General features: G+C 39.6%; 1 protein-coding gene across 2 annotated transcripts in view; it reads left to right on the top strand.

The window, feature by feature from the left end:
• Window positions 1-26,863, top strand: part of LOC124280549 (RNA polymerase II-associated protein 3-like) — a 416,551-nt gene that overhangs the window by 128,842 nt on the left and 260,846 nt on the right. The window lies entirely within an intron of this gene.

The raw sequence follows: 26,863 nt of genomic DNA, 5'->3' as shown, positions 1-26,863 counted from the left end.
ACAGTTGATGTTTAAAGTCCATTTGCGTTATTGGTGTAACACACCTTCGATAATTGGTGACGATGAATGCACATGCATCAATCTGTGATGACACAAACTTACGGCACCCAAACGAAAAGTGGAATTTCTTGGTGCACAGTGTTAGGTATGTGAAATCATCATTACAAATGTCTTTATAAAGTTATGCTGACATGAATCGTGAACCTTTTCTGATGAAAAATGAACCGTAAAACACTTTGTAATGTGAAAATACTTTCGCCCGAGTTTTGCTGTGAATCTGACAGTTAACTGTCACCTGACGTCATGACAACAGATTGTTACGTCACAGGATCGCCATTGTTGTTGACGTCTAACAGTCAAATGCTACAAACTATCAAATTATTCTCGATAAACAAGATTTACTTTCCAAAAAGAAAGAAGCTGCTGGCAGATGTAATGTCATTTGTGAAATGACAAAAAGGAAGTAACTTAGTTCTTACCTTTTCAACTGGAAGTTTTGAAGTCATCAAAAACTCAATTCGTTCATTTTATAATGATGCAGTAACAGAAAAATCCTGTCCTCACATTCAAAGCAAGATAAAAATGGCCTTATTGAATCTGAAATGACCAGGGCCCGGTTGTTCAATACTCGGTTATCTTAACTGCGGGTTAACTCCTAAAGGTTGGTTAAATCCTTAACTGGCCGTTAGCTAACCGAACGTTATATATGGCGTTGTTCAAACTATGGTTAGTCACACCGTTTGCTAACGTCACCGTCACAGTTTAACAGTGTGGTTAACTTCTAAATATCCCACAATTCTGTTTTCTGTTTACTTCCGGTTTGCCAAAAATGGTATTGCAAAATGTCGCCTGCACCCCTTGGAATAAGAGATGTAGAAATTTCTCTTCTGACGAGGAGAATGTGATCCAGTGAATGATTGAGGCCAACTGGTCTTTCGACTGCATTTACGAAGAAACGGAAAGGCCATTGACAATGATTACGTAAAGTGAAATGTAGGCCTATACACAAAATGGGAAATTAATATCAGTTTCACACTCACAATATCTCAGGGAGAAATGGGACAACAAACCATGTGGTAATGTTTATAATCTAGATCTATTTTTACTGTTGACCTTGAACTTGACACCATATATGGCATAATCTAGATCTAGGTTTCGATATTCAAATGTAACATTTTATCAAAGTGACTACGAAGTATGCCTGCATATCACTCACAACAGAAATAGATACAGTACATTATTTTCCTACTGTACAGTGCACATCAGATGCGACAGCAATTGTATATTTATGCTAATAAAGTTTTCGTCAATTCATATAGCATTTTTAAAAGATGATTTGCTGCAATAAAAATAGAAGAAGGATAAAGAAATTAAGGCCTATTGCTGTAATGATTAGTAAGAATGTGATTAAAATCCATCCATAGGAAGGGATGCCAGAGGGACATGTATGTCCTTGCTCTTCAACCCTCACTTTTAAGTCAAACAAAATTCAAAATGTATCACACAGACAAATATATTTTACAGTTTCGAAATCTACAGGAAATTTCCTGTTTCTTGCAACCATACACTTTTATCTGAGACAAAGTTAAAGTGCTGAAATGTCGCCATTTGGTGTATGTTTTGAAATGTAACATCGGATAATTACTCGGCACAAAATGTCAAAAATAGCATGTCAATGATCACTGATATCAGTTTTTCCTGAAATAACTAATGATAATTCTGAAACGCTGCCGATGAACCTAGAATCGGTTGGGATATTTTCGTAAATACACTAACACGATTGCCGAAGTGCGCTTTGCGCTACATTGGATACATACCAAATCACGTTTTGCGAAGGCCGGTATTGAGGTGCCAATTAGTGAATTACATCACTTGTATTTCATATTCAGCTGCGACAAATGCATCACTGAATACCTAATACATTTTAGAATGAATTTAAAACTGGTCTTTGTGACCGTTATGAAGTGTCTAGGTGAACTGAAATGAAAGATATTGGGTGTGAAAACCAACGCTGTGCTCGAAAGACAGCACTTGTTTAAAATGTAAACAAAGAAAAAATCAGACGTTACACTGTGTAGCATTTTCTGAAATTTTCAGACACCCATTCGCCTATTCTTAGAATGCATTAAGATTATGCATGGAAAAAACATCGTAGCAAGAAATAGCAAATTAAAATAGATACAATACAGTAATGTGATGTGCATCGTGACGCCATGACTGACGCAAAATCAAGCAGAACAACAAAGGTAATGATCGGCATTTCTGGCTTCTTCTCTTACTGAAAATGAAAACGTTAAAACATATAACAATACACATATAGTCAGAATCATTCAGATTACTTACATCTCATATTTATGTACAAACGATCCCTGAATCAAGGGAAGGGTACTCGCAAAATCCTGAGTACCCATTTTCAGGAAAGCTGCCATTTTGTAAGCAATCGGTCATCTGTAGTGATGTCATATGTCAACATTGTTGTACATATTTGGCAATTTCATTGAGGTGAAGGTCGGTTGCATAAGAGTAAACACAATCACCATATCCTGCCGATTACACTTTCAGTATTAAAATGTAATCGTTTGGATATTTTTTCATGAAATTAATATAATTATCTACATTTAGCCTTGTTCAATATCATATATACCATACGTGGATATAGGGTATATGTTTTTTTATTCTTTGTAAGTGTTTGTTTGTTTGAATGATATTTACTGAAAAAATTACACATTTAGTGTAGTAAACTATATCTTAAACATTTATACAAATGTTAAAAGGTGAAATGCAGGCACCATGCATTTGTACAACATGTATTTGACACAAACAGGAGAGCAGCAATTGGTGAAATCCATGATAGATTTCCTCTTCTATTGAAACAAAACTCTACAACGAAAAACATAGTCTTTGTTACAGGAGATAACAATGTTACTGAGCAGCCCGTAGAAGAATTGTTGAGGAATTTGACTCACTACTACCCAGGTAAATGCTACGGAGGATATGTGCATGTGTGCTCTGTACTACCTTGCCAGTCTCCATCATGGTATAACAGTATGACAAGACACCTCATTATTAAAGAAATGTCCTGTGCTATACAGTTTACATACATTGACATCTTTAAACAGATGATGTCAGTGAAGCCTCGTGATGTGCTCATTCCTGGCGGAATTTACTTATCACATCGTGGTGTCAAACTTCTGAGCAGACTTATAGTAGAATCTATGTCCTGTGCTGATCAGCAATGTGACGAGCACACCTACCCGTCTACACCGGCGACAGTGCATTCTCAGGAACCGATGATTCCCTTACCCCCAAGACCCCACTTCAGAGATGACATTCACAATGCCTATATAGAAGAACCAAGACAGCCTCAAGTCCCTCTGCCATACTTCACATATCCATTTGGTGGCTTCCCAGTCCAAAGGCCAGCATGGCCTTACGTTCGGCCTTTTTAATGTTGTTGTACATGTATAATGACTATTAAGGCTTCACAAGATAAGTACACCCTATGTGCTGCCAATTCACTGTTCAATCATATTTTCAATCCAAATCAGTTTCTACATGTCTGAAAGTTGGTCTTTGGAATTCCTATTCAAGCAGAAATAAAGCCCTTGAGATGTCAGAATTCATACAAGATAATGAATTTGACATTCTATTTTTAACTGAAGCATGGCTAAAATCACAGGAGATGAAGCAGTCATTGTTGAAATTACAACGGTTAATGACCTTTTTGTCCACCAACCCTGAGATAGTTCTAAAGGTGGAGGACTTAGAGTCACAGGATTCTCTTCAAGTTGGTCTTCAGCGAAGTTCATAAGAATCAGGTGGATTTAGATCATTTGAGTTAATGACTGTGTGCGTTACTTCATATAAAATGTGTTGCAAAGCAATGTGCCTATACAGACCACCCCCTTCTGGAAAGAACAAACTTACCTGTGCTGAATTTTCAGAGGAATTTGGAAAACTTCTCTTACACACCCGTGGGTGAGAAACCCATGTGAGAAAACTGGTATCACACATATGTGTGAGATCGATTTCTAATCCCCGTGATTGGCTACTCCATGGTGATGACCTAGGGTCAGGTTATGACGGACTACTTTCCTGATTAAAATTCATTGATAAGTTACTCGTGCTTCAATCGAACAGAAACCTGTTACTCGTGCAAAAAATACCCCTTTACACCTACCTGTTATTTTCGCGATTGCAACATAAACAGGTATTTATACAATGAGTCACAAGTAGAATAAATATAACACAAATCTATTTATTTTCTAATTCCTTTTATTAAAACTTTTGATTTCTAGTCATGAATTCAAAATGGCTCCAACAATCAGTGATACCTGTGTAAACAATTATGTGAAAATCACCGTTAGAGATAAAGCCCTTGATTCCCTTCGAATATTCAAAATGTACAACACTGGTACTTTTACTGGAGAGATGCGACAAGTGTCATGTGTCGTCTTGCAAAAATACCTGACACGATAACGTCAGTGCCTGTCCATTGTGAGATCGATTTGCCTCGTTGTTTCTTTGATGCATTGATGAAGATGACATTTTTCACTGATACACATGATGAAGACCCACTTCCAGCTCCGAGATACTATGTGATTCCAATGTTATCAAATTCACTCATGACAATCTGAACCAAAACACACTCGTTGAAACAATGTACAACATGGTACGTTTTGCAAGGCTTCATGAGTGCAAATGGCGGCACACGTCCTTTCTATTCAATCGAACATGTACAGGAACGGTTGATCTACACATAAGTCATTGCTCAAGATATTCCTCCGACGCATGATAATGAAAAGTTTATGTCTTGATAACTTACAGGATGTAATCAACTCACATTTCATACTGAAAACTCCGTAAATTCCATTACATTCCAAGTGGCAGTTTCTGGCTCGGGAAAACGAGAAGGATGTGGCGAAGAAGAGTAGTCCCCCATTGACAGTGAACGTAACCTCAGCAATGTCACATTCAAGCACACTGGGTGCACCTAATTACACACACTCAAAAGTTTTGGCTCCGGTCGATGGGAGAACATTGAACGTAAACTGGTACACAAGTACAGATCCCCAATGTGCAGAGATATCCAAAACAATCTTCCGATGACGACAACCACCAAGCGATAACGATGACGTCACTCGCTCAAATATTTTACGCTTGCAAGAATTAAAATCATCCACATTTGCATGGTAACATCATCGTTTTAGAGGGTTTAATTAATTTTCTGTGATCTTATCTAGTTATCATTATCACTATTGCCTTGATGATGCGAAGAGGTGGCAGAAACCTTTTTGTGGAGGGTCACCATGGGGATGAGTAGTGATTAGGAAGCCAAGTGACGTCACTCATTCATAAACGTTGTGTTGTGTATTATTGCGCACCTACGATGAGAAAACATGAAATTTGAATCTATTCGACCATAAAATGGTGCGATTTTATGGTGTGTAAGAAACAGATTACTGTACTCGTGTCTGTCAGATACCATTTATCTTACAACTCGTTGTTTCAAAACGTATTTAACTCGCTTTCGCTCGTTAAATACGTTTTGAAACAACTCGTTGTAAGATAAATGGTATCTGACAGACACTCGTTTAGTAATCTCTATGGATATTGTTAATCGTAGCAATGCATTGCCTAGCGATGCATGTACCTGGCATGTCCTAATCCACATTTAAGCATCAGTAATCAAAGTTTTCACCATTTCATTAAAAAAATAACATTGTTATACACTTTATCATGATGATGCATTGCCTACCGATACAGGTACCTGACGAGTCTAATGCATATTAACTGTCGGTAGATACTACTCTTTCTGTTCAGATTTCAAATGCAGCCAAGTCCCAATGTTGTCACGATGCCCTGTGCTGCATAGACTATCAATATCCATTACACTGTTCCTCTCATGCTATCACAGCTGAACGTGTTACAGGAGTCTAATAGGAAATATATCGGAAAAGTGCAAAAAATCTTCAATTTCTTGTGAAATTATGGATCAGATTATCTGTCTTCTTTGTAAACAAATGCCTTATGTAAACATATATAACGACAGTTAGTGGTTTCTAAACAAATATCCCAGCTGGATATTGTTAAGGGAGTTAATTCTATTTGTCCGTTTGACACTGTCAACAGCTTTTGCCTGACTGCGATTACACATCAACACAGCCCATTATCATAAATGCTATGGAGATCGCAACCAAGTACCTTATAAGGGTTAGATTAGGGGTTCCCTCACGCGGTCGCAACTGAATCTGTGAATCCATAGTCCATGTCAGTATTCTTTATACCGTTACTCAAAGCTGTCTGAACTGAACTTGCGAACACAGAGCAAGCTAATATACTTGGAGTACACTTAACACCTGGAAACAGGTAACTTATAACCATAAACAAACTGCAGAATACTCCGTTGTTACTAAAAGCATATTGCTCTTTGGGACATTGGGAAGCCGGTGAGTGGGGGTTGTTGGTAGATTTTACTGGCGCTTCCTTCAACTAGCATTTATAGGTCAGTTATCCCCCCTTAAGTTTTACCATGACACGGAAGGAAAATAGGAGAATATAGTGTCTTGTGTCAATGGGCTGTTCTGGACATGAAATAAACAGGCTGTAGCTCGCCTGTCCTTGGGTGTACAGTCAAAACAATTAGAGTTCTGGAATCGCAAAGACCTCAGCTGTCAGACACGTACACAGAACGTTTTTTTTCAGTTTTCACCTGGTAAGTTTCCTTTGGAAATACCAGTGAAGAAGTCTGAGAGTTTTTGAAGAGAACTTTTGCCCAGAAGTAGCACTCAATATGGTGGCCATCGAAGCACATCCTGGCACTTTTTGTGCAGAATTTGCACAATGGTTACTGGACATCATTTATGGAAAGTTTGGAATGTCTAGAGCTGATGGTTCGAGCTCAGCACATTTTGGGAGCAAACTACTCAGAAAACTGCTGAAAAACATGGCCAAAAACTGAAAACAAAAAATAACTGCCAAACGGTACATTTTAGCGACTTGACCCGTCCAGGCACAATTGTTGGGAAGTCGATTGTGCATCTGTACAAGAGATTTGGAAGTGTTGGAACAATTAGTTCTTGAGATATTTGCTGTCAAACTTTGAACTTTTGGAATTAATTTTGAATTATCTCCCCTTTGCTATTGGGCCTAGAGCTTAGAGATTTTAAAGGGGAATATCTTCAAATCGGTGGGCATCTGTGTCATTTTTTTGTAAGCGATTCGGAGCATTGGTTTAGGAGGTGTGTTTGGTACAAAATTCGGCGGAATAAATAATAATAATCCAAACGATTACAATAGGTCTCCTGCCTAAAGGCATGGAGCCCAAATAAAAGTCGCTTATTTTTTAGTTTTTCAGCATTTTAATCCCTGAACATGATAGACAGCCCAAAAAACCTTTCTAATGGTCAGATCATCAAGGTCACGAGGTCATGTTCATTTGACCGGTCCATCACAAGAAAAAGTACCTTTTTTTTCACGAGCTAAGACGCCACTGTTATTGCTTCTTGGCTAAAAGGAATTGGTGTTCCTGCTTTGCCCAGACCTAGTGTATCGTATTGAATGGTCAAACTTGGCAAAACTGATCCCGAAGGTCTGTCCGCTTGTCTGTCCGCCAAACCAGTTTTCCCCCGTTTTCTCCGGAACTATTCAACGTCCAAAACTGAGATTTTGCAGAATGCTTCCCATTGACTGTGCCTACTAAAATTGTCAATGTCAAGTCATTTGCTTTTCAACTTTTGTTGCTATGACAATCTGAAAAAAAATAAGTTTAAATCCAAAATGGTGGCCAAACAGCTGGAAATGTCCCCTTGAAACAAACGATCGAAAATGATCGGAATATCATGGCAGAGACACATACCAAATATGGACGCTATTGGGTCGATACTGATGGAGATATATGCTGTTTTATGCCATTCTGATAACATATTGCATTTTTGCACTTTTCAATCCAAAATGGCCCCCAAACTACGCAAGTTTTGAAAAGCATCTAAGAACATGAAATGTTCAGAGTCTAACACTGATGCGTCCTGTCCATTTTCAGCACTTTCTGAGCAGAACCTGAGCAGCTATGCTGTTCTTTAAGAACTATACTTGGAAACTATTAGAATCCAATATGGTCGCCTAGCAATTCACATTTTGACATGCATTAAAGAACAAACATTGTTCAGTATACCAAGCTTCTACATACTGGTAAATTCCAGCAATGTATCGTAAAGAAAATACAATTTTTTTGAAAACTAATTTTTGGAGAACATAAACAATAGAAACAAACATCTCGATATCTGTTACTAATCGAGATATCGAAACCAGAATATTCATGTTTAAGGTATGGACGCTATAAATTATTATGTGCAAATTTTCTGGAAATCAGTTATGGAAAGTTTGGATTGTCTAGAGCTGAGTGTTCAAGCTCAGCACATTTTGGGAGCATCCGCCTATCATCCGCAAAGCGGTGTGTGTTTGGGTAACGCTCGTGTATTTCTGTGAACATTTAGTGTCAATCCAGTAAAACACAGTTGAAAAGAAACTCAATTTCTAATAAGACTGTGCCACCGCAGTCTTAAAATATAAATTCCTTTGTCAATGGCGCTTACATAATGCGAGGGCAGCATTTTGTTAGAACTTAGTTGATTCTTGCTGAATCAGCAGAAAATGTTAACGGAATACACCCAAACGTACACCGCTTCGCGGATATATTTGCGATGCTTATAAATACCACTGAGTCCATTCGCGCCATTATTTACAATAATTAGCTTGCTTGAATGCTCGTGGCCTGCTCAGATAGAACTCGTTCAAACTGTGGTGTGCAACTATCGTTGCCTGTAGTATCTAATTGTGTTGAGTGACGTTCACGTAGTAGATTCCTTGTCTGTCTCACATAGTATAATTTTGAATTATGATTATATAGCCATAGAAAGTATGTTGTTCTTTTAATTGCTTTGTGTTTACTTTATCATATTGGTCGCTTAGATATTGATCGAATATCAGGTTGATGTAGTTAATTGAATCACAACTTTATGAGTACCGGGTACTAGTTGTGAGTGTTGGATTGAGATGTGATTTCTGATCCAAACCGGAAGCATATAATTAGGTCAGTCCGTTTAAACTGCGGTGTGTAGCAGTTTTCTTTGCCTTTATTACTTAATTGTATTGGCTAGTTTTTTATTACTTTTCCAGCTGGTTAGCTGGGAGTATTTAGTTACGTTCACGTAGTAGATGCCTTGTCTGTCTCACATAGTATCATTCTGAATTTTGATTATATAGCCATAGAAAGTATGTTCTCGTTTTAATTTATATGTGTTTACTTTATCATATTGGTCGCTTAGATATTGATCGACTATCAGGTTGATGTAGTTAATTGAATCACAACTTAGTGAGTACTTGTTGTGAAGCGTTGGTTTGAGATGTGATTTCTGATCCAAACCGGAAGCATGTAATTAGGTTAGTTCATTCTCGTGGTGTTGCACTTGTCAGCTATTGTTTACTGTTCAACTGTGCACTGCCGTGGTTTGGGTTTGTAGTATCAATCCCAAGTCTTAGAATTTATAACCAGGTTAGATTAGGGTGGTGATCTGAACAATACCATATTAGTAATTTGTATTCCCTGCCTCGTGTGGGCGAACATAGATAGTGATTTACCATCAAGTTGGTTTATGTATCTTGTGCATAACTACTTATGCTGTAAGTGTCAGATTGAGATGGGACTCTCAATTTTAATCAGGACGGGTAAATTATTCTTTAATTTGTTGAGACAAATTTAATTCGTTGTGCTTGAGCCGTCATTCTCAAAGTTACTGAAATATTTTCACAGAGCAATATTTAAAGAAATATTCAATTGGGAGTGCAACTGTGAAAGTCACATTCACACTGAATGGTGTAGTAATTTGATTTGTTAAGCGTTAGCAAAGAAAGAATCAGGTGAATTAATATTTAATTTCTTGAGGCAAGCTTAATTTCCTGGCCTAGAGACATCATTTTCAAGGTTTCTGAAATATTTTCACATTGAAATAGTGAAGGAATTGTGAGTGCATCTTTATAGATCGCATTCATATTGAATGATGTATTAATTTGAATTTGTTAACAGTGTTAGCAAAGAAAGGATTGGGTGAATTATTTTGTTTAATTCTTGAGATACGTTTGATTTGTTGGCCATCACACGTCATATGTAAGGTTGCTGAAATATTTGCACAGAGTGATATTGAAAGAATTACTCTAAGTGATTTGTCAAATAGTACAGAGGCGTGGTTTAGCAAGAATTTTATTTTATTAACCTCCACAGTGCGTTTAGCAAACTTTAACCCAAATTGGTAACGCGCCAATGTGAAGATTGAATTCAGTTCAAATTCAGTTTGAAGGAAATATAGGTTAGGCGATTTTCTATACATAGTGTGACAAGGAACAGTTGTGTCATTAATGTCTAACAATGAATACTTGTTGAATATGTTGTAGTGATGTAGCAATAGTTTGTTGATAAAACGTGATAGAGTAGCTTGGTGAATACCACAATTGTGTTAATTGTTGGTCGTCAAATTCATTGACTTGACACATTTAGTTTTCAATTTCCATTGTGTTGATCCGTGTGATTACAACAATGCCAAGGAAGAAATCCTGGACGAAGTCTCAGGGCGCTAAAGCTACTAAGTACAAAGACAAGGCTCATACTTTGTTTTTGATTCACATTCTAGGAATGAGGAGGGTACATTAGCATGTGATGGTACAAGTGTCCTCATTTTCTACAGCACTGTTCATGAGGTTTAGGAACATTGTATTCGTTTGGCATCGTCCATGAATGCTAATGTAAATACCATGTTTGAACTAACTCCTGTGTCCATTCATCTTGATTATGAAATGGAAAGTCAAATGCCAATAATGATTGACAACCAGTCAAACTTTCAAAATGCAAATAAGAGTGAATAAGGTGAAATGCTTTTCTCAGACAATGAAAACTGTGAATCATCAGACATAGAAAGTATTACTGATGAAAATGTGTTCAGTCTGAAGCAAACACAAAGTAAGAAATATGTCAAGAAAATTCAGAAGCATAATTCAGAAAATAAATGAGAAAGAAAACCCAAAGTCAGACACAAAATGCACCTCAAATGACCATGGAACAAAGAAGTGAAATGGCAAAAGAGAAATACAAAGCAAATGAAGAATATCGCTGTAAATTGAGAAGAAAAAGTATGGAAAAGTATGCTCAGAATGAGAAATTCAGGGAGCATGTAAAAGATTTCAGTGTCAAAAGTACAGAACCAAGGAGGATTTTAGGGAATCTGTGAAAGGTGCAAGTACTTCGAAATATGAGGGACCGCCTCCATGGTGTAGTGGTTAGAGCGTCCGCCCGGGAGAGCGGAAGGTCGCGGGTTCAATCCCCGACCGCGTCATACCAAAAGACGTTAAAATATGGTACTTGTTGGTCCCTGCCTGGCGCTCAGCATTAATGGGTACAAGAAAGACTGGTCGGCTCGGAGTCAGTATAATGTGTCTGAGTGGGGTATCCATGCTTCACTGCGGCATGGCATCTCAGTGGGCTAGCACTATAAAACCAGCTTACGTCTGGGCTAGTACAAGCAGCCGCACATACACATACACACGCATGCACATCGTCATATGAGCGAAATATTCTCAAGCACGACGTAAAACCCAATTTCACCTCACCTCACTTCGAAATATGAGCAAAATAAACAGTTCAGAAAGGCAGTGAAATGTGCAAGTACTGCGGAATATCGACAAAATAAGCAGTTCAGAGAAGCTACAAAATGTGCCAGTACTGCAAAATACCGGGGGAAATGAACAGTTTAGGGAAGCTGTGAAACAAGCACAAACTGTCAAATACAAGACTAATGCAGCGTTCAGACAACAGGTGCAAAAACAAAACATGCTGAAAAGAAATAAGAAAACTGCTTTTAAGAGTAAAATGCTGAATGTTATGACAGGTTTCAGGAAACGTATTGCAGAAGGCCCAGAATATGTATGTTCAGTGTGCCATTGCCGACTTTTTGAAAATCAAGTTCTCACATGTTTGAAAACTAGTTATGGCAAAGCTCAAGAACTGGCAGGTCATTGTATTGCAGAAACGTAAAATGTACTGGCATAAATGTACTGACACTTGTATGCAACCGTGTGTGTTTCTGACAGGCCCAAGTGGAAAATTATGGATATGCCATTGCTGTCACAGAAAGTCTGGCAAGAAACCGGCTGAAGCTGTCGTGAAGAATCTTCAGTTACATGATATTCCAAAACAACTGAGTTGTTTGAATAGTTTGGAACAACATCTTGTTGCTGTCAACATTCCATTTATGAAACTTACGTCTTTGCCAAAAGGCCAGCAGAATGCTGTGCATGGACCAACTGTGGCCGTTCCATCAAATATCAAGCAGACAACATGTGTTCTGCCTCGAGTTCAAACATCTGATCAGATGATCCGAGTAAAGTTGAAGTGGGAATTGGCTTACAAGGGTCATTACCAATATCAGTATGTGAACAAAGAAAGCATTAGAGCAGCTTTGTCATATTTGAAAGAAAATAACATTTTTAAAAGGGACATATATTTCAACAATGACTGGATCAATCTTCATGTCATTGATATAGAAGATGATGAATCAAACAATACTGACAATGATGTTCCAGTTCAAAATGTTGAAGATGTTGCGAGGACATTTCATTCCGATCAGGCAAGTGTTCCAGAGTCAAATTCTGCTTCAGCTTGTGAGCAACTATCTGAAGTCGAGGGTGGTGAAAATGGATTGATATTGGATACATGTCTTCAACCAGTTAACATTGGGTAAGATATTTTGGACAACAATTATGAGAATATCATCAACATTTCTCCATGTGAAAATAACATTCCAGTTGCAATTTCGACTGACAAAAGCAATGACGCTAAGTGCTTTCCTACTTTATTTCCAAAAGAGATGCCTACATTTCATGATGAAAGGCTCACATTAGGTGGATACCTGAACACCAGATTAATGAATGCAGATGGAAGATTTGCTCAAAGTACTGATTACATATTTTATGCTCAATATCTTTCTGAACTCGAGCAGATCAAATCTAATGTCCAAATTTCCATTCGTAAAGGAACTGCTTCACAAAGCAACCGAAAAATTGTAGCCAGTAATCTTGCAGACAAAGAATCTCTCTCACAAATTCTAAGCATGATGAAGGGTACACATTTTTTAAACCAATAAGATGGACACCTCCCTTTTGGCAGTCAGTTCAAAAGAACCTCTTTCGATAATCAGGCAATTGGGAATACCTACATGGTTTTGTTCATTTTCCTCTTCCGAACTCAGGTGGACTGAGATCATTGATTGTATCCTGCGTGAAACATCTGATACGAGGAAAGCAAACGACCTTGACTGGAATTCCAACTGTTCAGTACTGAGAAGAAATACAGTAACAGCTGCCAGAATGTTTGATCAAAGGTTCCATGCTTTCCTCAGAGATGTAAAAATGTCTCCAGCAGCTCCAATGGAATAGTCATTGACTACTTTTATCGAGTGGAGTTCCAGCAAAGAGGTTCACCACATACTCATAGAAAATGCACCTAAAATCGATTCTGACTCTGATGAAGCTGTCGTAAACTTTGTTGACAGATATGTTTCATGTGAACTGCCCGAGGATGTCGAAGAACTTCACAGCATAGTTGAGAGTGTACAGATGCACAGCAAATGTCATAAAAAGACATGTCGTAAAGGTGGTAAAACCTGTCGATTCAATTTCCCAAGGCCTCCATCATGCAAAACGTTCATTTCTCATCCTGAATCAAACAATGAAACGGAAACTGTTGACGATTTGCCTAAGGATGCCAATGGCAATCCAGATATGCAATTCCTTGCCGAAATATTAAAGCAAAAAATGTCGGCCAAAACAGCAGAAGACATATTGAACCGAATTTGTGTGGTGTATATCATATCCTATCAGCAAAGCTGAACGTGAAATGGGTTTACTTCTTGCCAAGACAGAAAAAGAAGCTCACAGTGAAGACAATGTCAATGCAAGACAAGCTCTAAGAAAGATCGGGCACACTTATCTCACTCACAGAGAAGTAAGTGCACAAGAAGCTGTGTACAGAATATGCAATATGCATTTGAAAGAGAACTCTCGTTTGGTGCAGTTTATACCTGTAGGCATGAACACCGCTCGGTAAAGTTTGCCTCTTGAGACGATCAAGCAAACATGTTCTTCTGGAGATTTTGAAGAAGAAGACATGTGGGCTACAAGTATAATTGATCGCTATACTCACAGATCAACTGGCGAAGACATGGATAAGCTGTGTTTAGCTCAATTTTGCTCCGAGTACAGAGTAGTAACACAATCAGAAATGTCTCGTGTCAGCAATGACAAACGCAGAACTCCTGTACTAACCCTTCAAAAAGGCCTTGGGTTTATGCAAAACAGAACTAACAGCAAACTTGCAGTTGCAACTATTTCTGCCATATAGAGTGAATGCACAGCTGAAACCACCTGCTTTTGAATCACATGAACGTTTCTATGATGAGGCCTGTGTGAAAATCGGCACTACCATACAGTTGGTGAAGACTATTGTTGATGAAAACAAGAAGCTGTTTGAAAAAGACGCAGATGAAATAGACAGAGCTGAAGAAATTCTAGGGAGTGTTGGTTCTTTAGAAGATGCATGGTCCCAAATTTGTCCTGAAACTGAGATTGAAAGACAAGAGTGTAAAGGCCTCTGGCAAAAGATTGATGACCAAGAAGATCATGACTGCGCTATCCCAGACTTACTGGGTCATGACCACAGATCCCATGAAAGTACTACTGTTTCATCTTCACTGTCCAGAACTGAGGCTCAAAAGACTCTACAGTCGCTCAATTCAGAGCAAAGTGCTATCTTCTATATGGTACGTCAATGGGCTCTTGGAAAAAGAAATGGTCTGGAACCAAAGCCTTTCTATCAGTGTGTTCATGGCCCTGGTGGTACAGGGAAGTCTCTACTCATCAGAGCCATAAACTATGAATGCAACAGACTTCTGGCTAAATGCAGAGATAATCCAGATGACATTTCTGTGTTACTTACTGCATCAACTGGGGTAGCGGCATTCATCATTGACGCTCAGACAATCCACAGTGCATTCTCAATTGGTATTGATGCACACTTGCCACATATTCCTCTCAGTGAAGAGAAGATCAATACCCTTCGTCACAAGTATCAGAGCATTCAATTGTTGATTATTGATGAAATATCAATGGTGGACCACAAAGTGTTGTCATATATACATGGCCGACTCAAGCAAATAAAGCAGACCCCAAATGACGTGCCATTTGGCAATGTGTCCATACTTGCTGTTGGTGATTTACCAACCTGTTAAAGGTAGACCACTATTTGCAGAAAACTTTGGAGTTGATCATTGGAATGACATTTTTGTTAAAGCTGAGTTGACACAAATCATGCGTCAAAGAAACCAAATGTTTGCCGAAATGTTGAACAGACTTCGAGTTCGTGATCGTGAAAGTCCATTACAACCAGGAGACATTGATACTCTAAAAGGTCGAGAAACTGGAGAAGATATGGATTGTATACACATCTTTCCCGGAAATAACCAAGTTGAGTTCAATGAAGAAATGCTGAATGCCAAATGTCCCAACGTTATTACCATTGACGCTGAAGATGTTTTAAAACACCATCAGACAAATGTTTAGCTGACAACGAAAATGTGTGGTTCATTTGCTTTGCCCCAAAAAATCAAGATTGGTATTGGTGCAAGAGTAATGCTGACAAGAAATATTGACACAGCTGGTGGTCTAGTCAATGGCGTGTTTGGTACTGTTTCCCATCTGCTAATGGGAGGAAATGAAGAACAACCAATCAAAATTTTCATTGAATTTGATAATTGTAAGGTTGGTGCAGAATTGAGGAAAAAAACGCAAATGGATGTTTCAGTCCATAGTATGCCAATTGAGATGCAGGAAGAGACAGCAAGAAATGGTGCTGGCGTTAGACAGCAATTTCCGTTAAAACTTGCATGGGCATATACTGTACACAAAACACAGGGTCTGACATTTGATCAGATTTCAGTATCCTTTGATGGAATCAGAACTCAGCCGTGTAACCTCATTAGACTGACTGAGTTTGGTTTTACGCCACTTTTAGCAATATTCCAGCAACATCACGGCGGGGGACACCGGTAAACCTCATTAGAAGGTTTGATCGTGCAAAACTTCGATCCAGGCAAAATATACTTCAATGATCAAGTGACACAAGTGCATTGACAAAAATGAAAAGCTTTGATGCAGAGGTTTGCACTAACCAACGCAGTTTTGATCTCACCGTTATGTTGCCCAAAAACAGGACGCTCATTTTCATTGTTTGAAAAATGACAAACGATTTGTGAAAGGCGATGTCATATGCCTTACAGGAACATGGATAGCATCTCCAAATGTATCCCACGTCATCGGTTCCCAATTACGCAGATCGATGCTCATGTTGATGATCACTGGATTGTCTGGGCCAGACTCAATTATTTACAGACCGCCGCCATATAGCTGGAATATTGCTGAGTGCGGCATAAAACTAAACTCGCTAGCTCCAAATGTGTCCGAAGATGCTTTACCATCTTACAAGTTTTACCATCAAAACAGGGAGTCTTCATACGACCATTTGAACAGAATGTTTTTGAATTTCAAATCACTCATGGTGGTGTAGGCGTGTTTGTGAAAGAAAATCTGTATGTGGAACCGCTAAATCAAAACTACAATTTAGAACATCTGAGCATGTACTTGCCTGTCATAGGTATTGTTCTTGTTTTGATATACAGGCCCCCAAACTATCAAATGACAGCATTCAAGAATAGTTTGAGGTATTTGATGGAAAGACTAGGTGAAACTTTCAGTTGTGGGATGATGATCGTTGGTGACTTTAATGACAACATCAGAACGTTGTCATCTATTGAATATTTCCTTAGAAATTTTGGTTTTGTTCAGAATGTAACAGAAGCCACAACTGAAGACAATACCATAATTGACCATGTTTACACGAGAGACATCCAAGATATTTCAGTTAAGATCCTACCAACGTACTTCAGTTACCACGAAGGGCTGGAAATAAAGGTTTCCAACGTTTGCTGAAGTGGATTAATCTTTGGACTGGCACTTGACTGTCTTCGTCATTGCTGCACTCCTTTGGCAGCTCAGTATATGCTAACTGTTAAAGTCAGAAAAATTATTTGACCATGGGTCCCTGGATTCTGTGTTTTGCAGGAAATAGCTGTGAGGATAATCTATGTCAATGACATTGTTGTAAATAATTCTTAACTCTATCATTTGTGAGGCATATAGTCAAGATGTTGGATTCCTCCAGTCAAAATGACAGAAGTGTTTGCAATCACATATTTATGGAATCAGATTGGAAACGGATTTATGTGTATAAATTGCAATTGTGAAAAAGCCATAGACTTATGTGTATATATTGCATTTGTGACACAGCCATTCAAATATCAGTCAGGCTGGTAAACAAACTGCCGGAGAGATCACATCCTGGCAATTCCTGAACACTAACTGTTTTGACTGTAGACCTAAGAACAACGGAGCTATGGCCTGTGAAAGAGGGAACTATTTCTTTGGGCATTGGAAAACCAGGAAGTGGAGATTATTGCTAGATTTTACTGACGCTTCCTTCAGCTATCTCACCACTAATGAAATGCGAAAAAGCCTAATGTTCGAGTTTGTGTCGTGATAATGTTCGTAATGTGAAGCAAAAATGTTCCCCATTTAATTATCTACAGTTAGGTACCTTGAAAACTTAAATCCATTGTGTTTTCGCAGAACTGTGACATTTTTATGAACCCTATGAAAATGCGTCTTAGGAAAATTTACCAACTTCCAAGGTCGTTGTCACAGACAAAAGTCAGTGTCTGTTTTATTGGCACCTATGTGTCTGCCTGCCCGTCTGCTAATGACAATATTCAATACACAATTTCAATCACTGACCACATTCATTTTGAACTTAACACCTATCAAGCTATACACCATAAACAAAATGCATTGATTTATGGCCCGAGTTCGGTCTCTGTCACATTATGTAATTACACAGACAGGTAGGTGTGATACTTGTACACATGACATGTTATGATGTCTGTTGATTGCAAAATGTTATACACAAAAAATGAGCATGTATTTACAAAACCCAACATCTCTATATATACACACACAATGAGACGTGAGGGCATCTGCAAATGAACCCGCCGTTACACTTGAGTGAACACCTACCCGCTCTGACTGGGTTCGGTATCCCGGCTGCTTCGTTTCTTGGGAAGTAAACCCAAGCGCAAAATATTGCACTTTTGATTTGCGATTGTACGCTTATAATTTTGTTTATATGTTTTTTCATAACCAGCAATGTATATTATATGTCATGAATAAGTGATAATTGTGTTTTAATTATGTTTGATTTTTTGGTTGCATGTGACCTTTAAATAGTCCGGAGTGTCGGCTTTACAACGATATATCAAACACGATTTGCCTTTCAGGAGGAAAAGATCTTTAAACACAGGCACCGTCAAAACGAGAAAATGGACAAAAATTTCAGATTTTTCAAAATGGTGGAAAATCTATCATGGCGACTAACTTCAGTTGAATCAGTGGAGAATGATCTTGTCTACATTGAGTGAAAATTTGGTCAATTTATCTCTCATAGTTTTTGAGATATTGAGGTGTAAAGATTTTGACATTTTGGGTTATCTGCCCAAGCCGGAATCCGGGAAGTCGGGAGTTTTTCAACTCTGTATCAATTTCAGCATACATCCCTGAAAGTTTCATGACAATCGACCAAGAGGTTAGTTCAGGAAAGCTGGTACAAAATCCGTACAAATAATAATAATAATAAGAAGAAGAAAATATCAATATGAAATGTCGATTATGTAATTAATTTACAGAGACTGTCCAACACCTTGTCAGTGGATGCCCTTCTTTGGCACAAACAGCATATCTTAAACGACATGATGGCATGGCTAGTTGCTTTTACTACCGTCTCCGTCATGCCTGTGGCTTTGACTCCGAGGTCCATCCATGGTAGGGGCGTCATGGAAAATGATGCTTTCAAACTTCTGTGGAATAGGCCCATATACAGCCTCAGAAGACTTCCAGCCAACAAACCTGATCTTGTCCTTGTTGATAAAGCCAATGAATTTTTTTATATCATTGAATTTTCTGTCCCTTTTGACACCAATGTGATTGGCAAGATTCAGGAAAAGCATGATAAAAATGTGGACCTTGCCTTTGAAATGTCTCTCTTGCATCCCAAGTACACTGTCGTCAGGCTCCCCATTGTTCTCGGTGCCTTTGGTTTGGTACCTCCTGATCTCTTGGCGCAGATCAGGAGAGTGCCCGGGTTCTCCACTGGGAGCACAGCCCTTCTGACACCCTGGGTAATGCAGAAGGCTGAAGTGTTGGGGAGTCTACATATTCTCCGGAAAGTTCTTGGTGGGTTCGACTAGGCAGTGTTTCCTGGGAGAAGTCCCATTCGCTGTCTGGGCTGCGTGTAGAGGGGGCTAGGGCCCTGAGCTGATGATGAGCCTTACCAACCTGACTGTGCCAGGATCACCCGAACCCTCTCTGCTGCATATTATTTTTAATCTGTAAAACATAACTAGGATTCCCTCCTGGGCAATACTGACGGTCTTCAGACTTTGCCATACACTCCCCGTGGCTACCTTTACTTGTACTGTTTCTTTGGACGCCAGCTGGAACGTCCATTACAGTGTTTTTGAGATGAATTTGGCCCTGATCAGACTGTTGGTCTCGGAGTTACGGGTGTTTGAAGTGTATTTAAGGGCTAAAAACCGTCCAAAACACGAGAGCAGATCGGAGAAATGCAGCCGGGATCGCGGGGGTCATGTACCTTCTAAGAAGTTCTGGAGAAGAAATAGTTCCCTCTTTGACAGGCTGTAGTGTTCTGGAATCGCCATGATCCTAGCACTTGTGAAACAACCATAGATTTATGTGTATATAGTGCATTTGTGAAACACCCATTTCAAAAATTACTGTGGTGGAGTTAAGATAATTTGAAAGTACGACTGCCATGGCCGCAGTTTTGTGTGTGAAGTTTTATTCTGTTTTAAATGTATTAGATATTGTGTGTTTATGTGCTGGATTCCTGCAATCATGATGATGTAGCAGAAAGGGTTCGTACGATCCTGGCACAGTCAGACTGGTAAACAAACTGCTGGAGTCCCAGTTGTTACCAAAAGCGCATTGCTCTTTGGGCAATTGGTTATACCTACTTGGGTTGTCATTCAAGACGTGATGAGGTAATTTTACGACAATGTCGTATTGGCCACAGTCAGTTACTCATGACTATCTGCTGAAAACGGATGGGGATGGACCTCCCATGTGTGTCTCTTGCGATGAAGTGTTCACTATCAAGCATATATTGCTTGACTGCGTGGACTTTTAGACTGCAAGAGATTCACATAATCTGAAAGATCTGTTTTCCCTCGTGAGCGGGCGTCTGATTGTTAGATACCCGAGGGAAGTTGACCTGTACCATAGATTAGAACTATGTAATGTGAGTCACAGATTGCTTGTTTTTGAGTTTGGTGCTGTGTCATTTAAAAACAACTTTTTTGGACTTTGTATTTAACATTTGTAAAACTCCAACTTGATCTTGTCACTATATGGCTGGAATAACGCCGATTTGACGTAAAACCGAACTCTACAACAACTTGGGCATTGGAAAACCACGAAGTGGAGTTTTTTTGCAAGATTTTAACAAACAGGAATGCACAGTCAAACAAAGCAAAGGAATTGAGCAATATATACAGGCATATACAAAAAGAGAGATAACTGGTAAATGTTGCAGACTTTGTTGTGGTCAAAAAGTCAAGTGCATTGTTCTTTGGGCATTGGAAAAACAGGAAGTGGGGATTGTTGCTAGATTTTACTTACGTGTCTTTCAGCTATTTCGCTCTTCAGCTATCTGAACACTTACAAAATGCGAAACATCCTAATGTTTGTGTCGTAATTGTGACGTAATTATTCATTATTACATAATAACAATCTAAAGAAAAAATGTTTCCCATTCAATTATCTACAGATTGGTACTTTGGAAAATGAAATCCATTGTGTTTACGACCATAAATGCATAGTTTTGTCAACTTTGATATTATATTCATCATATAAAAGTATACACATAGTTATGAGTTTACTAATGGAACATTTATCAGAAATATTACTTCCTAATAACTTTTATATGAAGAACATAATATGAAAGTTGACAAAAACTATGCATTTACGGCATATATTTAATCATTTTAAATAAATTTGACCAAATTAGAATGAAAGACCAATTTGCTGGGGCATTTTGAAGCTGGGGCAGTTTGACTGGTACCCATGAGATATATATTATCAAAATCAGTAAGAGATTTCACATGAGCTTGAAAATGTTTCGCTATAATGTTCTTTTCGGTTTGGAGCCCTAAATGCTGCAGTCTACCCGAAACATTGCCGAATACAACGGCAAATCATGAAGTACCTGTTGCTTTCATTGTTTTTCATTTTGTCCAATTATACACGTCGGCATCAGACTCGCTATTTGTCAGTAGTGTGTGCCGTGAAAGTTGTTCTGTATTCACATTGGCTGACAAGATGTCATTCTAAGGCTATGATCGAGTACCATAACTATTTCCATAACCATACACTACGGAAACATACATTGTCCTGACTAGTATTTTATAATTCACCATTTTTCGGAGAATAACTTATCTGCGTCGTGAATATTATCTCTGCTCGCCCAGGCTGGGATCATGTATGGAGACTTGATATGTTATTAATGAGTACTAGGATCCAACATTTTTTCAACAAAATAACTCCAGTGTAATTTTTGTGACAGATAATTTCTATTTTCCCCCCTCTGAAGCATAATTGTTTTGTTTTCAAATCCCAGACAACCTACAGTCACCCATTTGACATAAAAGGAACTGCAATCATATTGCAAAAAAATATAATTCTTAGGGACTGGTCATTTATATGGGTGGGTTTGCTGGCTGGAACTGTATCACATTTTGCTTACAAATAGTATTCTTGTTAAACGATATGGTCTATTTTTAAATTTATTTTGAACTCAAGCGGTGCCTCCGTTTTGCTTGATTCTTCTTCATCTTCACTGGAAGATTGTCTTGCAAGATGTAAAATGAGGTCGTATTGATACAGTCTAACATCAATTTCAAAATGACATCAGGAACATCTTTTACTGCTACAGAATCCATGGACACTGTTAAGTTGTGAGGTAAAATCAAAGAGGAAGCCATCGGCAGCAGGCACATATGACGTCATGTCACGTGATACACGTAATAGGTGGATATACGAGTATGTTTTTTTTTGTTTTATTGCTATTTTAAAAACTGTTTGTTCAATTTTAATCACGGAGGGGGACTTTTAGAATATCATTTACAATATATCAAAAGTTTTGTTTTCGTTCGTATTCTCCTTTAAAGCAATGGGGAAAGAGCTTTTTGTCCATGTTTCAATGCACTTTGGACCACTTTCCGATGTCATTTTTTCTCTCCACGCATAGAAGCATCGTAAAGCCTGTCTACTTCTAGAAAATACTGTAGAAAGCAATCTTGTGCTAGATACCGACAAATCTACAACCTTTGGAAGGCCTACCTACATTTGTAGACAATGTATATACGTGTTTGGCTACCTACAATGCAAGGACTGCGTTTGCAAGAATGCCAAAGTATCCTGTACGACTGGAAGCAATATTCTCGCAGTTTACAGAATCGCTATCGCCTCTTGTTGTTGCCACCTCTGATTAAAAGTTATGTCAGCAGGGCATGATTTTTCACACAACCGCCCAAGTTGATGCAACACCTAGAATATTAACACAACAGCTTATGTCAGAATGACACAGTTTCTTCTACTATTGGAGTTTACGTTATTAACACCACAACTAAAGTTACTGCAGCACAAATGTTTACCACACTGACCAAGTCAGGCCAACCCCACCATATTTTCAGCAACACTTACACCACTTTGTGTCGTCACAGGTCCCCACAGCTCGTGGTTATTTGCACCGCTATTCATGCCACTGGGGCACAATTCTGTTATGTCAGGTGTTAACTTCTCACAGTTATTCATACAGCTGTTAGTTCCATCGCTGCACAATGCTAAACTGTCGACTGTACCTCTCAGGTGGATCTTACACCATCCGATCTTCACAACTCTGTTATCCATACAGCCATTGATACAGCTACGACACAATTCTGTAATATCCAATGTACCTCTCTTTGGAGATCTTAATCTGCATCTGCAGCCACGTGTCCAAGCCTCTTCCAACGCCCTTTCGTGACGGTAGTTGTTCTTTTACCTGTCAGTATCCCACACCTGGGATGGCATTCCTTTACCTGAACTACGGTATACCCTCATACTTCGGTCCTGACGATTTGGGATGTGCGAGAGAGGTAGTTTCAGTACCCGAGGGCCCTTGGACCTGTACCGTAGTTCCTCCAGCAAATACAAATACAATAGCTTTTTATTCACTCTTAGTGATGCTGGTCCAACCCACTCTGTTTGTCACTTAATTAGGAGACTTTGCCTTAAAGATCACATATACTCTAGGGGGATACAAATACATAAATCACTAATTGGCATCGTTATAAATGAAACCCCGTCATTAAAACTACTCATTTCGATCTTTAATTAACTTAAATAGACCTTTTTGACAACAGTGCACAATTCTCACCTGCGAACGAAATTTCAACCAATCAGAGCGGCGCATCTCTGTGACGTCATATGAGGAATAGATATGAGGGCTGATGTAGAATTCAAGTACATTTCTATCATCCCACATATCATCCATCGGGATGTCCTCATGGCCGCCTTCAGCCATTATTTATATTAAACTTTTATATTTTATCTATATAACAATGTATGGTAGGAAACTAGATCCTTTCCGAAGATCAAGAGAGCCTCTAGGCGTCAGAGCCGTGCGCCAGTCGGTGACCATCACCGACAATCCCAGCATGATAGACCAGAACCAAACGCTGCTGGTTAGATTCCCAAACCTGGGTGAGAACGACCTCATCGTACCAGGCACGGTTCGACTGACGTTCAACCTCACGTTGACTTCCGACAACGACAAACGCGAGCTCGTGCGGAACGTAGGTCGAGCAATCATCAAGAAAACCACTATCAAGATCAGCGGCAACGAGGTGCTGGGCATCGACGACAGCGACATATTTTACTGCTACGGGAACCTCTGGAAAAGAGAGGGAGAACGCGTCAATGACGCGTACCAAGGTATCAGCAAATCGACTAGGTTGCGCGTGGGGTACGGCTTCACGCAAGGCCAGCTAGACAAGATCTCAGAGGGTGAAAAGGCCATCGCTGAAGCGTACGTAAACAGGTTCTGCGTGCCGCTCGACTTCGAGATGCTCACGGGACACGAGCCGTTTTACCAGGCCGCGCTGGGGGATAGGCTTGAATACGAGCTCACGTTTAACGACTACAGCAAAGTTGTGCGTACGCCGAACGGTGATGAGGCCAGTTATGCCATCGACAACATCTTTCTGGAGTTCGACATGGTCACAAGCCCTGAGCTGGCAAGGCAGGTTCGAAACCAGTACTCGGGGAAGGAGGCCATCCTCTACGATAGGGTCCTGCGGCATAGAGCGATCGCACGGGATAAGAACCTGTGGAATATCAACCTAAACGTGCCGGCGCGATCGATGAAAGGCATCCTGGTCGTCCCCGTGGAGGATTACGAGCCGTTCCGAAGGGACAGCGAGAAGTTTTTCAACCCCGCAATTGAAAAGGTGGAAGTGACCATCGAGGGCATGCCCAACCAGCTGTTCAGCGCCGGTATGAGGGCACACCAGCAGTGGGACGAGATAACGAAACTACCGACCAGACACCAACACGTCATCAAGGACCTGGACCTATCCTCCGTGCAGATCGGTGAATACCTGACCACCAAGTACGCGCTATGGTTGGACATGCGATCCACGGACGACGATCAATTGCACGGTAGCGGTCGCCGCGTCGACAACGGCAGCAAGGGGATAACCATCCAGATTACCAAGAAGGCTCAACCCGCGGGAAAGTTGAAATTATATCTGTACGTGATTATGGACACGCAACTTAATATAGACAATGGGAGATTCGTGCAAGCCATCTATTAATCTACCCCGCGACCCGCACTGCGCCATAGTGTGCAGGCAGACGGGCTGTGGGAAGACCGTTTTCATGTTGGATACACATACAAGAATCTTTCTCGCATGGACAATTGTCCACCAATTTGTCGAGGAAGCGTTAGTATCGCAGGCACCAGAAGAGGCAGTTTTTGTCGTACAGGTTCTCTATGTTCAAGAAACAGTAGTGGATCGCGATTTCTTCGGGAACCTCGAGTGGGAGTCGCTCCTGGGGTGTGGTGTCTATCACTTTCTTTTTCCAGAGAATGCATTTCTTGCTGCCAATGGCGCCACACTTGCATGTAGAGTTGTCTGGTTCGAAGAGAGTGGGGAGTTCCGATATAGGGGCGAGGCAGTTGGTTCATCGGTTGTGTCTGTCCTTCGGTTCTGGGCAGTAGTCGGCGGCGAGAACAATCCAGAGTTTGCCTGCTGCGGGTCGAAATTGGTTGGGTGGGTAGATGTAGACCAAAGCGACTATTTTGCCGTCTTCTACAAATTGGCGAAAGCACAGCAAATAGAGTTCGAGAAACTGGCGAGGGATCTGGTATCGCTCGTAGAAGGTGTGTCCCGATTGCTCCAGGATTTGTTTCTCTCAGTTGGAAAGCAAGACATGGTGACACTTCTCCAGCAGGGTCTTGAAGACTTCTGCCATGTTGGAAGTTGTCGTCTTTTTCTGTGGCTCGGGGTCTATACCACCTCAGATTCGTGTATATCGGGCTTGCGATATGTGGTACTTTCTCTTCACTTCCCGAAAGGACAAATGACCTGATCGGATCTCGGCATAGGCTTCTCGTGACAGCTTGGTTCCTGACATTTTTTTTCTATATCCGTACACCCGCATATCTCTAATTCAAGTCCACTTGCGTTGGGACACTTTTCGTCTTCAGTATTAGTTTTATGTAAAACTCGATTTTTTTTGTGGCTGTGGGGGCCGAATTGGCTAGTATGGAGCTTCTAGGCATGGTGCACCTACACGAGCTCGGACTATCATTTCCTATACTACTGTATTTATTGCAGCTGAATATGAAATATACGTGATGTAATTGGCATCTCAATACCAGCCAAGGTTTACAATACCGAAACGAGATTTTGTGATCACTATCCAATATGGAGGAAAGTGCACTTTGTGGTTCGTGTCAGTGTATTTGTTAAAACAACCAAACTGATTCTGGGTTCAACGGCAACGTTTCAGAATTACCATTAGTGCTTGATGAAAAACTGATATCAGTGATTATTAATTTGCTATTTTTGAAATTCAATACTCAAAGTAATTAATCGATTTTTACATTTCAAAACATACACCAATGCTGTGAATCGCAATTTCGTAATGTGTCCGAAATGGTGACATTTACAATGAAGCCTATTTTGAAAGGTCAGTTTCTGCGATAATAGTGGATGGTATCAAGAAACAGAAAATCTCCCGCAGAATTCAAAACTGTACATGTGATGTGTATTTGTGTGCGTGATATATTTTTTTGTTTTATTTGACTTCAAAGTGAGGGTTGCAGAGGAAGGACATATATGTCCCTGTGGCATCCAGGGGGTTAAACATTACAGCAAAATGACAATATGTTCCAGGACTTTTTAGTACATTCTGTAGGAAAGAAGACACAAATACCAAGTACTATTGCTTAGCTTGACAAGTTTCATATATCATTTTCAATTTGATGAAACTGATTTACTCCAAACATATGATGAATGTGTTTGAGGAAAAA

This window comes from Haliotis rubra, unplaced genomic scaffold, assembly GCF_003918875.1.
Source record: "Haliotis rubra isolate DU_JTF1 unplaced genomic scaffold, ASM391887v1 Scf27, whole genome shotgun sequence".
Taxonomy (NCBI): Eukaryota; Metazoa; Mollusca; class Gastropoda; order Lepetellida; family Haliotidae; genus Haliotis; species Haliotis rubra.
The sequence above is the reverse complement of the archived record's forward strand: the minus strand, read 5'-3'. Positions and strand labels throughout refer to the sequence as shown.